Below are 16,083 nucleotides of genomic sequence, written 5' to 3'. Positions count from 1 at the left end.
CTTTCAGCTTTGTAGTCTGGAACTTGACCACTTTTTTTAATTTTATTATTAAGGTTTTTTTTACCAGGAACAGGGTAAATTAACAAAAGATCTTTATTGGTACAAACTTAAATACAACAGAAATGCCATCCTTCCGGCGAAAATAACACAAGACATTATACTCGTGCCAGGCGAGCAATTTTTTTGTTTTTATTAACAAGGTGTAGGAAAAAAAGAATAATAATACTGATGTAAGCAAGAGGTGTGAAGCAATATACAGTGGAGTGAGGGAAAAACCACTGTGTTCTGGTATAGTGCATAAAAGAAAGGAGGCGCGTGTCCATGCGCCTACTCCACTGTGGGTTACAATATAGAAAGTAGCGCGGGGAGTCTCAGATGTCAGCAGGGGGGGCACCATCCAACTGAGCGGGGGTGACGTAAAGATCGCATGTAGGCAATTGGCGAAGAAGGCGCGGTAGCGCGGTCGGTGTTCGACTTGACCGTGGGCGGTTTGTAAGTACTGCCAGAAATCAAGGCGTGATTTGTCGCCATCGTTATACATGTAGGTGATCGTCCATCCCTTGACCCATACAATCGCATGATTTTTGGCGGCGGGGAAATAAGTATTCTCAGGATGGATAAAAGTCCATGGGTCAATCGAGTCCGGCGGAACGCGCAGGTAACAGGCAACGAACTGTCGGGACAGTTTCCAGACGTCACTGGTGGCAGCACAAGTCAGTTGATGGACATCGTCATCCACGAGGTGGTAAATGGAACAAAGTGGAGAGTCCAGTAGTCCGATGGCGTGAAGGCGATGATTTGTGGCGAATTTTTCATTTGCGCCTTGGTACCATGTTGCCCGGACGTGGGAGGGAAGAAAAGGCTGGTGGATATGACGCCAAACCGTGGGCCACCGCTTGGACGGATGTCTCACTTCGATATTGTTGCTGGATATGGAACGAAGCAGTGGGGTGTAAAAATCTTTAGGTTGAGGAGAACGCGTGGTCGGTAAGTGTGTGTGAGCGTAACTGAAGTCGACGATGAAATCAGAAATGTGCGCCAGATGGTGCTTGATGTGTCCGACTGGTACTGGTGGTGTTATGGTTGCGGGTACAAGAATTTCCAGCAAGCTGCGCGTGAGGGAGGTGCCCCCGTGCCACTGCTTGTGCATGGTGGACACGTACAAGGACGCCGCTCGGAGTCGCACATTGACAAGGCCGAGGCCTCCCGCTTGCGTGGGAAGGGTGAGCGTGTCGTAGCGGACCTTAAAGAGTGTACCGGCCGTAAGGAAGTATCCGAAGGCAGCCTGGAGGCTGCGTCCAATTGTTGATGGCAGCGGAAGGACCTGTGCGATGTGGACCATTCTGGACGCCACATGTTGATTGAGGTATTGGACACGTTGTAAAGAATCGAGTCGTCGGAGAAGATTTTGTCTCACCGTCGTGCGGATAGTTTGCAGTGCACGCCGAAAATTGATGGCAGCGGAGCGGAGCACGGTGGAGGTGAAAATAATACCAAGGTATCGTAGTTTTTGTACACACGGGAGAGGTGCTAAGTCGGCGTGTGAGAGGCCGCGTCCAATGGACATCGCCGCGGATTTAGCCACATTCATGGTACTGCCCGCTGCAGTGCCGTACGTTGATATCAAATCAAGTACCGTGTGTGTTTCACTCCGTGAGCGGATCAAGAGGAGGAGGTCGTTCGCATACGCACGACATTGAAAACTGTGCTGCCGCAAAGTGAGACCAGAAAGGTGGCTAGTCAGACTCCCGATGAGTGGCTCCAGGCTCGTGGCATGGAGTAGGGTCGAAAGTGGGCAGCCTTGCCGTACGGAACGCCGGATCGCCACTGGTCCCGCTACACGGCCATTAACCTGAATCAGCGATTCGGCTGTGCCGTACAGGCGCCGGATGACGTCGATAAAGGCTGGTGGAAAACCCATACGGTTCATCACTGAGAACAGAAAGAGATGCCGCACTTTGTCGAATGCGCTGTCAAAATCAATGGCAACTACTGCGGCGCGGAGTTTGCACGCCGCTGCCAGTGCAATTACATCGCGACATTCTCCTGTGGCCGTTTGTATATTAACTGAGCAGCCTGGAGTTGTCTGTTCCGGGGATAGAATGCTAGGCAGGACCTTGCGGCATCGCGTTGCCAGTAGGCGTGTAAAAATTTTATAGTCTGCGTTTAGCAAGGTCAGGGGACGGTAACGTGCTGTCGTCACGCCTGGTGTCGGTTTGTGGATGGGTATAATAAGTCCCGTGACGAAGGACGGCGGTACGGCGTTCCCCATCGTCAGCAGTTCGTGGAACATCATTGTCCACCGTGACGCCATTAGTGTGAGGAAAGCGCGATAAAATTCTATCGGCAATCCACCATCTGAGCTACCGAAGCACGACTCCCACCTTCCAAACTTTATAGAAGCTCTCCTGCGAACGAGATACTGGCAGAAGTAAAGCTGTGACTACCGGGCGTGAGTCGTGCTTCGGTAGCTCAGATGGTAGAGCACTTGACCGCGAAAGGCAAAGGTCCCGAGTTCGAGTCTCGGTCGGGCACACAGTTTTAATCTGCCAGGAAGTTTCATGTAACTTATGCATGACCCATGTGAAGATGAGCCTTAAAAGGTTAAAAACTTGTTTCTGGAAAGAAAATATTTCAGAAGTGACTGTTCGCAATTTTCTGTATTAAATAAATACACAATCATTTGTCGAAAATATCCACAATGGATGTACTTTATGAGTCCTTCATTTCCTAATGATAGTTGGAAAACTCCCAGAGAGAACTTGGAGTTGCTTTACCGACGTCTGCGCTGTCTGTGGGTCTAACGAGACCTAATTATGGCTGGAGTAATATTTATAAAATGCAGAAGAACGAACTCAGTGCACAAGCTCTCAGGAAGGCACATTCTGACGGAAGGAAATAAAATTTTAGTGGGAGGTAAAAATGCTCGGCGCAGAGTTACGTGCGAAGACTGCAGCCGTTCTCGTTCAGGCGACCACGAAAGGAACTTGCGTCTGAAAGAAGTGTAAACAACAGATTCCTTTGAAGACGGGAGTGCACAGTAGAGTTACGACGGAAATATTAAATGTATGAGACGGATTTGATCATTCACAGAAGTAACGTCGCAGAGATACCACCGAGTCATTTTTAGTTAGAAAACAGAAGCGTGAATGTCAAAAATTAACCGCTTTCTATTCTGGAAGGATCCCGTATGTGTTAGCGGCTTCAAGGGACCTTGCAGGTTGGACGGTGAAGCTATCGGCTGGTTTTACATATTACACTGGGATAAAAATATTTTCCGCTTATTCCTCTGTTGTGGAGCTTCTTTCAATACACGAAATGATCAAGATTGGTGGTGGAACCGTAGATTTAATAAATGCTGGAAATGAAAGTAAGACGTGAGGAATGTCCCCAACAAATGCAACAAAGCTCAACTACTGTGACACTGCTCAATTAGTCAACGTATCACATCTTTCACCAATGAATTACTTCTAGCAGTACAGAGACGATAGAACACTGTACGTACGAGTCAAGTCCAAAGGTAAAGGCAATTTCTTTAAAAAGGTGCCTTGGCTTTACAGAACAACGCTGCACACCGCAAGTAACATCGTTGCGCACCTGATCCCTCTCGTGGTGAAGCAGCTCTTTGGCGCTGTGTGCCCATCCACTGTATTATCCCGCCTCGCCCTCCGGCGAAAACTTGGAATCACGCAAGTGCTCTTTCATCGGGAAATATGCGAAAATCACTTGCATACTGATCAGGACGCCACTGTGGATTTGGAACGCGTTAAATGTTTTCTCAGCTGTGTGAAGGAGGGTATTCTTCTGAAGCAAAATCCAACTTTTCAGATTTTCTTCCTTCTCTTTGTTTCCATTTTGGGTTTCAGAGCTCGTAATAGCGCAAAGTAGCTGTCACTAATTACTGTAGGTGCGTAATTTAATAAGCAGTACACCATGACTGTAAAGATGCTGCCGGCCGAAGTGGCCGTGCGGTTAAAGGCGCTGCAGTCTGGAACCGCAAGACCGCTACGGTCGCAGGTTCGAATCCTGCCTCGGGCATGGATGTTTGTGATGTCCTTAGGTTAGTTAGGTTTAACTAGTTCTAAGTTCTAGGGGACTAATGACCTCAGCAGTTGAGTCCCATAGTGCTCAGAGCCATTTGAACCATTTAAAGATGCTGTAATTATCAACTTTTCTGAGCTTTCAAATATTTCGCTGTGGTTCAGCAGTAATGTTTCCACACTATCTTTTGCCACTTATCCTGAATTTCACATTGATGGGCCCTCATTGTATCAACAGTTGCTATATGTCTGAGGAAGTCTTCTTCGTTCAAAACGGCTTACATGTAATTCTACAGATCCAAATGTTCGACCTTTTGCTTATCTGTGAGTTGACGTCGAAACCCACGGGTGCAAACTATGTGACAGTTTAGAGATTCATGGGTCACAGAAAACACTGAACCGTGCATATGTTCTGTATCATCGGTTCTAGCTCAACTATCATTATGACTCACTCACTCTAAAGTACTTACATTTCTGTCAATTGCCCAAGTGCATGGCGCACCGAAACACTCTCCTTTGCAGGCACATACTCTACCACGTTTATAGCGAGTTATCCATTCGTAAAGTTTTTATTCACAAATACAGCTATGACTATTGCGGTGTCTTCCGCAGGACGACGTATTATGAAAAAATTGGTACCTCACGACGCCATCGCAAGTAAAGACAATTGCTAGCAGGAGCATCAACGATCGGAGGCATCGGCGAACACACACACACACACACACACACACACACACACACACACATGTATTTCCTTACGCCGCCGCAGCCGGAAAGTTGATTATGTCCGAGCGCAGAGTGCTGCCGACCCCGGTTTCTACGTAATCAAAGACCACCTGTAATCATGACTTACGAGGACGTTATCAAGTTACACACAATTCATAATTCTGATGTGAAACTTACACTCTGCAATGAAAGAACAGCTAAATGTTATAACTGTCAGCGACAGTATCAGATACATGTTGTCTACAAGAATAAACTAAAGCGCTCTAAAACTACGTACAATATTCCAGGCAGTGACACAGCTAACATATAAACTGAAGCGCCAAAGAAAACGGTATACACACGCGCATTCAGATATAGAGATACGGAAACAGGCAGAATACGGCACTGCGGTCGGCAACGCCTATACAAGGCAAGTACCTGGCGCAGTCTTTATGTCGGTTACTGCTGCTACAATGGCAGCTTATCAAGATTTAAGTGAGTCTGAACGTGCTGTTATAGGCAGCATGGGGCACAGCATCTCCGAGGTAGCGATGAAATGGGGATTTTTCCGTATGAACATTTCACGCGTGTACCGTGAATATTACGAATCCGGTAAAACATCAAATCTCCGATATCGCGGTGGCCGAAAAAGATCCTGCAAGAACGGGACCAAGGACGATTGAAGAGAATCATTTAACGTTACACAATGCAACATTTCCGCAAACGGCTGCAGATTTCAGTACTGGGTCATCAAGAAGTATCAGCGTGCGAACCATTCAACGAAACGACATCGATATGGGCTCCGGAGCCGAAGGCCTACTCGTGTAACCTTGATGACTGCACGACAGAAGGCTTTACGCCTTCCTGGACCCGTCAACACCGACATCGGACTATTGATAACTGGAAACATGTTGCCTGGTCGGACGATTCAAATTACATCGAGCGGATGGACGTGTACGGGTATGGAGATAACCTCATGAATCCATGGACCCCACATGTCAGCTGGGGAATTTGCAAACTGGTGAAGGCTCTGTAATGGAGTGGGGCGTATGCAGTTGGAGTGATATGAGAGCCCTGATACGTCTAATTACGACTCTAACAGGTGACTCGTACGTAAGCATCCTGTCTGACCACCTGCATCCATTCATGTCCATTGTACATTCCGGCAGAGTTGTGCAATTCCAGCAGGACATTGCGACACCCGACACGTCAAGAATTGCTACAGAGTGGCTCCAGGAACACTCTTCCGAGTTTAAACACTTCCGCTGGCCACGAAACTCGCCAGACATGAACATCGTCGAGCATATCTGGAATGTCTTGCAACGTGCTGTACAGAATAAATCTCCATCCCAACGTTCTCTTACGGATTTATGAACAGCTCTTCACTATTCGTGGTATCTGTTCCCTCCAGCATTACCTCAGACATTATTCGAGTCCATACCACATCGTGTTGCAGTACGTCTGCGTGCTGGCGGGGCCCTACACGATATTAGGCAGCTGTACCAGGTTCTTTGACTGTTCAGTGTACAAACAACTGTGAGGTGAAGACACACGGATCAGTGTGGACAACGGGAAGCAGGTAGTCCTATTCGCCGATGCTGACACAGTCCCTGAACGGGATAGCGGTGCAGGATACGACTATTAGCACACGGATCATACCGGAGTTGAGTTCTTGCATAACTGAGTAAATCAGTGTTTTGCACATATACATTTGTAGTTGCTCAGTGACTCTAACATTTATGTCTATGCATGTCTCATACTGGGGCTACAACTCGCATAGAAAAATTAGCGACATCTCGTAGGGTGTTGGCAGTGTACACGTCACGGTAGCCAAATCTATTGGTGACAAAGCGAAATCACAATAGTCTCGTTTCTCTGGTAAAAAGAAAAAATGGACATGAGCGTTTGGCGTCAATGGCCGGGAGGCCCCTTGCGGGGCAGGTCCGGCGGCCTTGGTGCAGGTCTTATTACGTTCGACACCACATTAGGCGGCCTGCGCGCAGGATGGGGATCAAGTGATAATGAAGTGAACAGAACACCCAGTCCCTTAGCGGGGAAAATCCCCGACCCAGCCGGGAATCGAACCCGGACCCGTAGGACAGCAATCCTCCACGCTGATATCTTTTTTTCTTTTCTTTTTTTTTTTCGTTGCATCTGCTCGGGGTGGACGTCGTAAGGCATCCGTTTAAGTTTGTCGTTGATCGATTAGCTCAGTTTTTTTTTTATTATAGAGGGCTGCTAACCCTCTGACCGAACACGCTGAGGTACCGTGCCGGCTGAAACTTTTCACTCGAGGGAAGACTTGAACCAAGGACCGCTCGTTCCGCAGTCGCTCACGCTAACCACGGGACCACAATGCTGCAACCACTCAGCTATCGGGGCGGACGTGGTTATTCGGACAAAGACACATTGGTCTCAGTACAGTCAGAAATTTCTGTAAAGTGAGCTCAAGGACTTAGTGGTTTAGAACACCACAGCATCCAGAAAACCAAGCATACCAATAAATGTGAAATATGTGTAATTAATTTCAAACTTTCATGCCCTGCGTGCACAAAAAGTAAAACTCTCTAACCAGTAGTTTGTAGGAAGATAAAGTAAGTTTCTAGGAAGAAAAAGTAACTAGCGCTAAGCATGTTTTTCTACGGTCTAACCATTCGATATAAGGTCTGAAGGAAAGAAGGAGAGAAGCAAGATTGGGTTTAACGTCCCGTCGACATCAAGGCCATTAGAGACAGAGCACAAGCTCGGAGTGTGTCAAGGATGCAGAAGGATATCGGCTGTGCTCTTTGAAAGGGACCACCTCGGCGTTTACCTGGAGCGAGTTAGGAAAATCACGGCAGACCTAAATCTGGATGGCCGGACGCAGTTGTCCTCCCAAATGCGAGTCCACGCCACCTCGCTCGGTAACTCGACATAACGATGCAAGTTATGCAACTGCTACTGTCTATCAGCAACTCGTAGGAAAAGCTACTCAAAAATGTGGGAGAAAACGAATATGAACTGGAGGAAGTAAGGGTAATGCTGCCGACACTCCATCTGTTTCATCATAAAAATAGAATAATGGATAAATTACATCGCCTGGAAGATGCAGCGTTTTACAGTACCCAGAACAGATGTAGTAACGCAAAGATTCTTTTTTCTATACAGTGCTGGAGCAGAAATTTGTAATATTGTACAACACCTGTTTCCAGACAAAGATCACAACGGTTTAAGTTTTACAGAGACGAAAGAAAACACGTTCACAACACTTCGAAACTACAATCCCTGTAGCAGCAACACGTGACTGGTTTTAGAGAACACGTAAGAAACAATATGACACTCTCCAAGACTGGACTGCTGGGCTCCAGAGTGTAACCAGAGATTGTAAATTTAAAAGTGAAGATATTGAGTGCACTCTGTCATATGCGCAAATGACAGTGAGAGGCATGTAAACAGTACATACTTCTGGTTCAAGTTTGAGAAACGACTTAATTAGGTTAAATAAACCAACACTACAACAGCGTTTAAGGGTAATTCTGGCCTTTGAGCAGACAAAACAAGCAAAAATGGCTGTAAATAAGTTGAAAAGTTAAGTTTTGAAAACTGAATTTCAGGGCTCCTGAAATTTTAAATAGAGGAAAGGTAACCACAAGTACGAAGAAGATACATGTTTTAATTGTTGTGAAAAAGGACATAAGGTAGAAGAATGTCAACATTAACAAACAGAAAATATTAAGTATAATCCATATAATGAAGAAAATGAAACTGCAAATAAGTTATACACAGTACTTCGAGAACTGTTAAAGTATTAATTGTAGCCATGGAAATAAATGGGAATAGAGCGTACAATTCTATATAGATAAAGTTTCTTTGAAAACTGTAATCAATAGTGTTACACATGAATTTATCATATTGCCTACGCTAATCAAATTTAAGAATACGTTAACCAAATTTAAGGACAAGTTAACCAAATTAAAGGACAGGTTAACCAAATTTAAAGATACGTTAGTAGGCCATACTCTTCGGCCGATGAAAATGAAAGGACAGTCTGCAGTCAATGCTAAGTACATAAATACGGTCGTACAATCAACACTGCTATTGACGCAGTCTCAAATGGTTACAAACAAAATAGTAGTCAGCCTCTTTGGAAAATTCTAGTTTACAGTCCATGCTACAGCAAAACAAAACTAACTGGTGAGAAAGAAGTATATGAAAAACTACCTACGCAGTAGAATGAAGTTTTTAGTGAAATACCTGGCTGTTTGAAATATTGGAAGATCCACATAACCTTGAAGTCTACTGCAACACAAAAATTTCGCAAGGCTACACTAATACCCTAAGCAATGCGTGAGAATGTCGAACAGGAATTAAATAGGTTAGAAAGCAATAACGTAAGTGAGCCCATTAAGAACAGTCAACAGGTTACACCCGTATAACAGCAGAAAAACCGAGTTGGAAGATACACCTGTGCGATGACTTGAAATCAACTGAGAATATACGGTCCATGTACGATAGATACCCAATCCCGAGAGCAGTAGAGAAAATGGCTAAACTAGCTAGAGGAAGATACTAATCTCGCACTGATTTGAAAGACACTTTCTTTTAACTACCACAAGACAAAGAAAACCGGTAAGTAATAGTATTTAACACACTATTTGGCCTCTGCGAATACAAAATATTACGTTTAGGAATAAATTATGTACCGCTGTCAAATCAAACGATACCTCAAGCAGTTAATCGAAACGGACGCGAGTGCAGTACGTTACATAGCTGGTATAGTAGCGTTATGAAATACAACTGAAGGGCACTTCGAAAACTTAGGGAAATTGTTTAAAGCACTACTAAAAGCAAGACTCTGTGTTAATAAGGAAAAATATTCTTTCTTCCACGAAGAAGTGAGCATCTGGGGCATATATCATCCGGAGAAGGTGTATGTCCTCCCACAAAACACTAGCACGCCATAGCAAAGTTTCCGGTACCGAAAAATGTGAAACAGCTGCAATTGGTATTAGATCATATAGGACCTGACGGAAATTTCTTTCCTCTGGAAGTTGCGATTACCGAACTGCTACACAAGTTGTTAACAAAAGGAGGAAAATGGAATTAGACGAAGTATTGCCAAATGGATTCTGATAAACTAAAATGTGCTCCATTAGATTTTAAATGCATATTAATATACTACCATAAGAAACAATTAATAATTGCAGCTGATGCATCAGATACAGGGATTTGGACAAAGTTATCACATTACCTGAGAAATGTAGACAAACCCATTACTTTCATATCGAAGACTTTGAATCAGAACAGTGGGGCTCACTCAGGTAGAAAAATAAACTCCATCCCTCATATTTCTGTAAAGAAATCCATATATACTTGTGTGACCTCATATTGTTGATACAAACAGACCACGTAACTTTAATAACGATATTCTGTTCTGCCCCCCCCCCCCCCAGAAGTGTGTTTTCGAACCGATGCCTTATCAAAAAATATAATAACAGTCCTACTAATACACTCAAAAGTAATATCAGAAGCAGCAGGAAAAGATTAAATACTATCAAAAGTGTAACACACATACCATAAAAAGTTTTGCATCAAGTTCCCAGAACTCCCGAGGATAGACGTTGACTGAGCATACTGTATCACAGAGATAGTCCCTTTGTTCAGAGATGTCACTAAACCAGCCCACAGATGTAAACAACCATGCATGACCAGTGCCTATTACACGGACGGAGTCCGACAGCCGATCAGTTCCAGTCATTCCACCAGGAAGAAGGTGTATACCTTCTCGTGTTGTCTGTAGTTCAACCATGTCTAGACGGTCAATATCGGTCTCGATCGCGTCCGCATTGTTACTTCGTGCCAGAAAGGACTCTCTGCAAGGGAAGTATCCAGGCGTCTCCGAGTGAACCAAAGCGATGTTGTTCAGACATGGAGGAGATACAGGGAGACAGGAACTGTCGATGACACGCCTCGCTACTGCAGCGGATGACCGTTATGTGGGGCCGACTTACGCCGCTGGTGGTCATAGAAGGCGTTGTAACGGTTGCATGATACGTGAATGCCATCCTCCGATGAATAGTGCAACCATATCTGCAGCATATTGGCGAGGCATTCATCTTCAAGGACGACAATTCGAAGCCCCAGAGGCTCAGAGTAACCCTGACACAAACGCCACCACGTTGAGTAATGCTTTTCGTGCAGCCACTGGAAGTCGAGTTATGACTCAAACTGTGCGCAATAGGCTACATGATGCGCAACTTCACTCCCGACGTCCATGGCGAGGTCCATCTTTGTAACCACGACACCATGCAGTGCGGTATAGATGAGCCCAACAACATTCCGAATGGATCGCTCAGGACTGACATCACGTTCTCTTCACCGATGAATGTCGAATATGCCTTCAACCAGACAATCGTCGGAGAATTTTTGGAGGCAACCTCGTCAGGCTGAACGCCTTAGACACACTGTCCAGCGAGTGCAGCAAGGTGGAGGTACCTGCTGTTTTGGGGTGGCATTATGTGGGGCCGACGTACGCCGCTGGTGGTCATGGAAGGCGCCGTAACGGCTGCATGATACGTGAATGCCATCCTCTGATGAATAGTGCAATCATATCTGCAACATATTGGCGAGGCATTCATCTTCATGGACGACAATTCGCAGCCCCATCGTGCACATCTTTTGAATGGCTTCCTTCAGGATAACGTCATCGCTCGACTAGAGTGGCCAGCATGTTTTACAGACAAGAACCCTACCGATTTTGCCTGGGATTGACTGAAAAGGGCTGTTTATGGACGACGTGACCCACCAACCATTCTGAGGGATCTATGCCGAATCGCAATTGAGAAGTGGGATAAACTGGACCAACAGTGCCTTATGAACTAAGGTATAGTATGCCACGACGAATACAGGCATGCATCAAATGCAAGAGGACGTGCTACTGGGTATTAGAGGTACCGGTATGTATAGCAATCTGGACCACCACTTCTGAAGGTCTCGCTGTGTGGCGGTACAACATGTAATGTGTTGGTTTCATGAGCAGTGGAAACGGCGGAAATGATGTTTATGTTGATCTCTATTCTAATTTTCTGTACAGGTTCCGGAACTCTCGGAACCGAGGTGATGCAAAACGTTTTTTGATGTGTGTATTTTATGGAAACCAAGTGGCCTTGTCTACGAAGCAGTAACGCCCGAAGAATTGGTATACATCTGGGATGTGCAATATGCCTTATCACTATTTAAAGGAGATGCAGCCTAAACTAAGTAGACGGGAAGGCTCTAGTTACAATGAAGACTACGTGGTAACGTTGTTTCCAGTACCCTACAAGTACCCTACAGACACACACTGCATAAGGAAAAGTGAGCAGCCAAAATGCTTCATTGAACTTTCCCTAACAGCACTTGATACACATGAACTAACAACGCGAAAGAGAAAATGAAATTGGTACAAGGAAATTAAATACTGAGCATAAAACAATGTATTTAGCGTTGCGTATAAGGAAAAAAGTTGTGGTGCTTCGGGACACTAGCATGTAAACTGGAGATCGTGACGTACGTCATAATGGCTGAATGTGGTGTTACCCGCTACAAGCATGTGGATCAACCATGCTCGCCACATGATAACCCTTTCGATTGCAGAGCTAAAAACAAACTTTTTCTACTTGAAGATGGTGACTCAAAGTCTACCCTGAAGGGGGTGATGGCTGATATTGTGGCCACGAGTCATTTGGTCGCTACCCCACTATAGATTAGCCTTCCCTCTAGCAATCAGTGGTGTACAAACTCTTCTTCTAGCATAAGGTGTAGACAACATTCCATCAGAATTTCTAAGTCATTGGGGGATGGGGCAACAAAACGACTATTCACGTTGTTGTGTAGAATGTCTAAGTTTGGCAAATACTATCTGACTTTCGATAAGGCATCATCCACACAATTCCGAAGCCTGATAGAGCTGAAAAAGGCTAGAATTATCGCATAATCAGCTTATCAGATCATGCATCCAAGTTGCTGACAAGAACAATTTACAGAAGAATCGAGGAGAAAATTCAGGACGTGATAGATGACGATCAGTTTGGCTTCAGAAATATAAAGGTACCAGAAAAGCAATTTTTCCATTGAAATTGACAATGGAAGCAAAACTAAAGAAAAATTAAGACACGTTCATAGGATTTGTTGACCTGGAAAAAGCGTTCGACAATATAAAATGATCCATGATGTTCTAAATTCTGAGATAAATAGGGGTAAGCTAGAGAGAGAGAAGAGTAACATACAACATGTACAAGAGCCAAGAGCGAAGATCAAGACCAAGATCAAGAACGAAGTTCTCAGATTAAAAAGTATGTAAGACAGGCATGTAGTCTTTCGCACCTACGTTCAATCTGTACATCGAAGAAGCAATGATGAAAATTAAACAAAAAAAAAGGTTCAAGAGCAGAACAAAAATTCAAAGTCAAATGATATATACGATACGATTCGCTGAAGACATTGCTATTCTGAGTGAAAGTGAAGAAGAATTACGAATCTGCTGAATGGAATAAACAGTCTAATGAGTACAAAATATGGATTGAGAGTAGATCGAAGAAAGACGAAAGTAATGAGAAGTAGCAGAAACGAGAATAGCAAAGAACTTAACATCAGGATTTATGGTCGCAAAGTAGAAGTAGTTCAGGAATGCTACTATCTAGGCAACAAAATAACCATTGACGTACGGAGCAAGGAGGACATCAAAAGCAGACCAGCATTGGCAAAAAGGGCATTCCTGGCCAAGATAAATCTACTAGTATCAAACATAGGCCTTAATTTGAGGAAGAAATTTCCGAGAATATGCGTTTGGAGCACAGCATGTACTGTGAAAAAGCCGGAACAAAAGAGAATCCAAGCATTGGAGATGTGGTGCTACAGACGAATGTTGAAAATTAGGTGGAATGATAAGGTAAGGAATGAGGAGGTTCTGCGCAGAATCAGAGAGGAAAGGATATGTGGAAATGACTGACAAGGAAAAGGGATAGGATGATAGGACATCTATTAAGACCTCAGGAAATGACTAGCGTGGTACTAGAGGGAGCTGTAGAGGGCAAAAACTGTAGAGGAAGACAAAGATTGCATTTCATACACCAAGTAATTGAGGATGTAGCTTGCAGGTGCTACTCTGAGATGAAAAGGTTAACACAGGACAAGAATTCGTGGCGGGCCGCATCAAACGACTGATGACTTTTTTTTTTTTTTTTTTTTTTTAAGTCCTGCCTCCCCCTATCTTGATCTCCGCCGCAACCATTAAAGCAGCTCAAGCTGCGCGGAACGGAGATACAAGCGTACACGTGTACTGAAGCACAGTGATTAAGCAGGACAGCTTGGGTTTCGGTAAGCTTGGCAAGCTTCACGGCCCCCGTTCAGCCGGCTGCCCCGGGCAAAAAAAATATGGCTCAGTGGGTATTAAGAACCACATTCTGGTGACATGCAGCGTAGTGCGAAGAGAGCTTAGTATGAAAGAAAAGCTTCGTCTTTCAGATATGTAGTTTTTAAACTAACATAATATGAGGAATGTGCTTTTTGTTTGCTAAAACACATTTGGATATTTACCACGAACTATTTTGGTTATTTAGAATTCCAGAGGCCTGCAACAGAGGATGCCAGCCTAACTGGAGCTATGCTGCACGCCAGCAGTCAAGTGGATGAAGTAGTGGGGAGTTACGCATCACTGCTCCAACTAGTGTTTACAGTGTGTTCTACGAGGAATCGACAACAATCAGGGATACGGCAGAAACTCTCAGGTGAATCAAAAATCTTCATAGCGACATTTGCCCTACCCCCGACGGTTTCCGAGATATAACACATTTAATGCACATTTGTTTTTGTTGCGGGGACGCGGACGTATGCGTCTTGCACTCTCAATCTCTTAGACGTTCTATTCTAGCCCATCGGACCTCGTTGCTCTCAATCTTTTTGCTCTGGATGTCTTTCGGCGTTTAATGCACAGTTGTCCATGGTAGGTTGTGAGTGTAGTAATGCGGGGGAGTAGGAGTGTATCAGAGAAAACAATCGGTTAATTGAGTTTGTACACTTGCTAGCTAAAATGTCACACATCTTCGCTAATGAATAGTATGCAGATGGGGAGTATGTTTACAGTTTCTGCAATGGTGGTGGTCCTCCTGCTGAGGAGTGATTAGCAGAGTTTTCAAAGCATTGCTTGAAACAGTTGATCTTCCAAGTTCCCATTTTTCTTCTGATCGTGTAGCTCAAAAATCTGTGCAGTAACAGCCTCACATTGTTGAAATGATGCAGTGTAGACATACTAACAACGGACGGCGACTTTCTGCACGTATCAATGTCCCACAGACACATTTATGGCGAATATTACATGCGGGTACTTCGTAAAACGCATAGTGTATAATATTTGCTAACTATCGTACCTGTCTGAATCTGACAGTATCTTGAATAATATACAAAGTAAATAACAATGTACATCAAACGTGTTCTATCCCGGAAGCCATTCCGAATAGAGTATATATCCACATGGAGAATTTTCCTTCAAATGATCGTTCCGATCATATTCCCGAATACTGACCGTTCCTCGTGGGATGCCCTGAATAATGGGTGCCTCGTCAGCTTGGACTACGCGGTGTTGTCGCGCGGCGCGCTCCTGCTGTTTGCTGGCCGCTCTTCGTCAGTGCTTTCAGATTTGCCGCACGCTAGCTTGTTAGACAGAGGGCTGGAGTGTCAGAGCACACCTTCTTATGGGACAAGACCATGCACTTAGAGAAGGGGACAGACTTTAAGCTCATTCGTGTGTCACACACTGAAATTCCTCAAATTTGGACTCTCTGCCATTACGCCGTGGAGTCCGAAGAGTCCCTCGTCCAGTTCTGACAGGTACAGAACACCAGACACACGGCAGTCACATACACGGACGGCACTGTGGCGTGTCGTGCCAAAACAGTCAAAGAACGGAAAGCCGCCCGCTCCAGCACAGGTGTCAATGCACACTGCGACGGCTCTGCTACATACACTTCGAAAAGGAACGCATCTGCCACCTTTCCTGCAGACGGCGTGCAAGTAGGCGTCGTTTCCGATGACGAACTGACGATGGAAGCTGCAGTCGTTACACACGTTCCGCCCTGAAACAGGTTCAACATCCTGCTTCCCTCGGCAGACTCTAACCCGCCCTGCCCAGGTTGCTCATCAGACTGCGTCTGCTTCCGACAAGCGTCCTCACATATCATTCATTCGGCCAATACGAGTATTAAAAATGATAGGGATGTTCTGCGGGTCATTAAGCAATTCCTGGTGCACTCCTTCACAACCGAAACATGCGAGAGTAATATATCCATCCAGTTCACAGATCCTCATGTGTTTTACTCCCTTT

The sequence above is a fragment of the Schistocerca serialis genome, chromosome 7 (assembly GCF_023864345.2).
Source record: "Schistocerca serialis cubense isolate TAMUIC-IGC-003099 chromosome 7, iqSchSeri2.2, whole genome shotgun sequence".
Lineage (NCBI taxonomy): Eukaryota > Metazoa > Arthropoda > Insecta > Orthoptera > Acrididae > Schistocerca > Schistocerca serialis.
The sequence above is the reverse complement of the archived record's forward strand: the minus strand, read 5'-3'. Positions refer to the sequence as shown.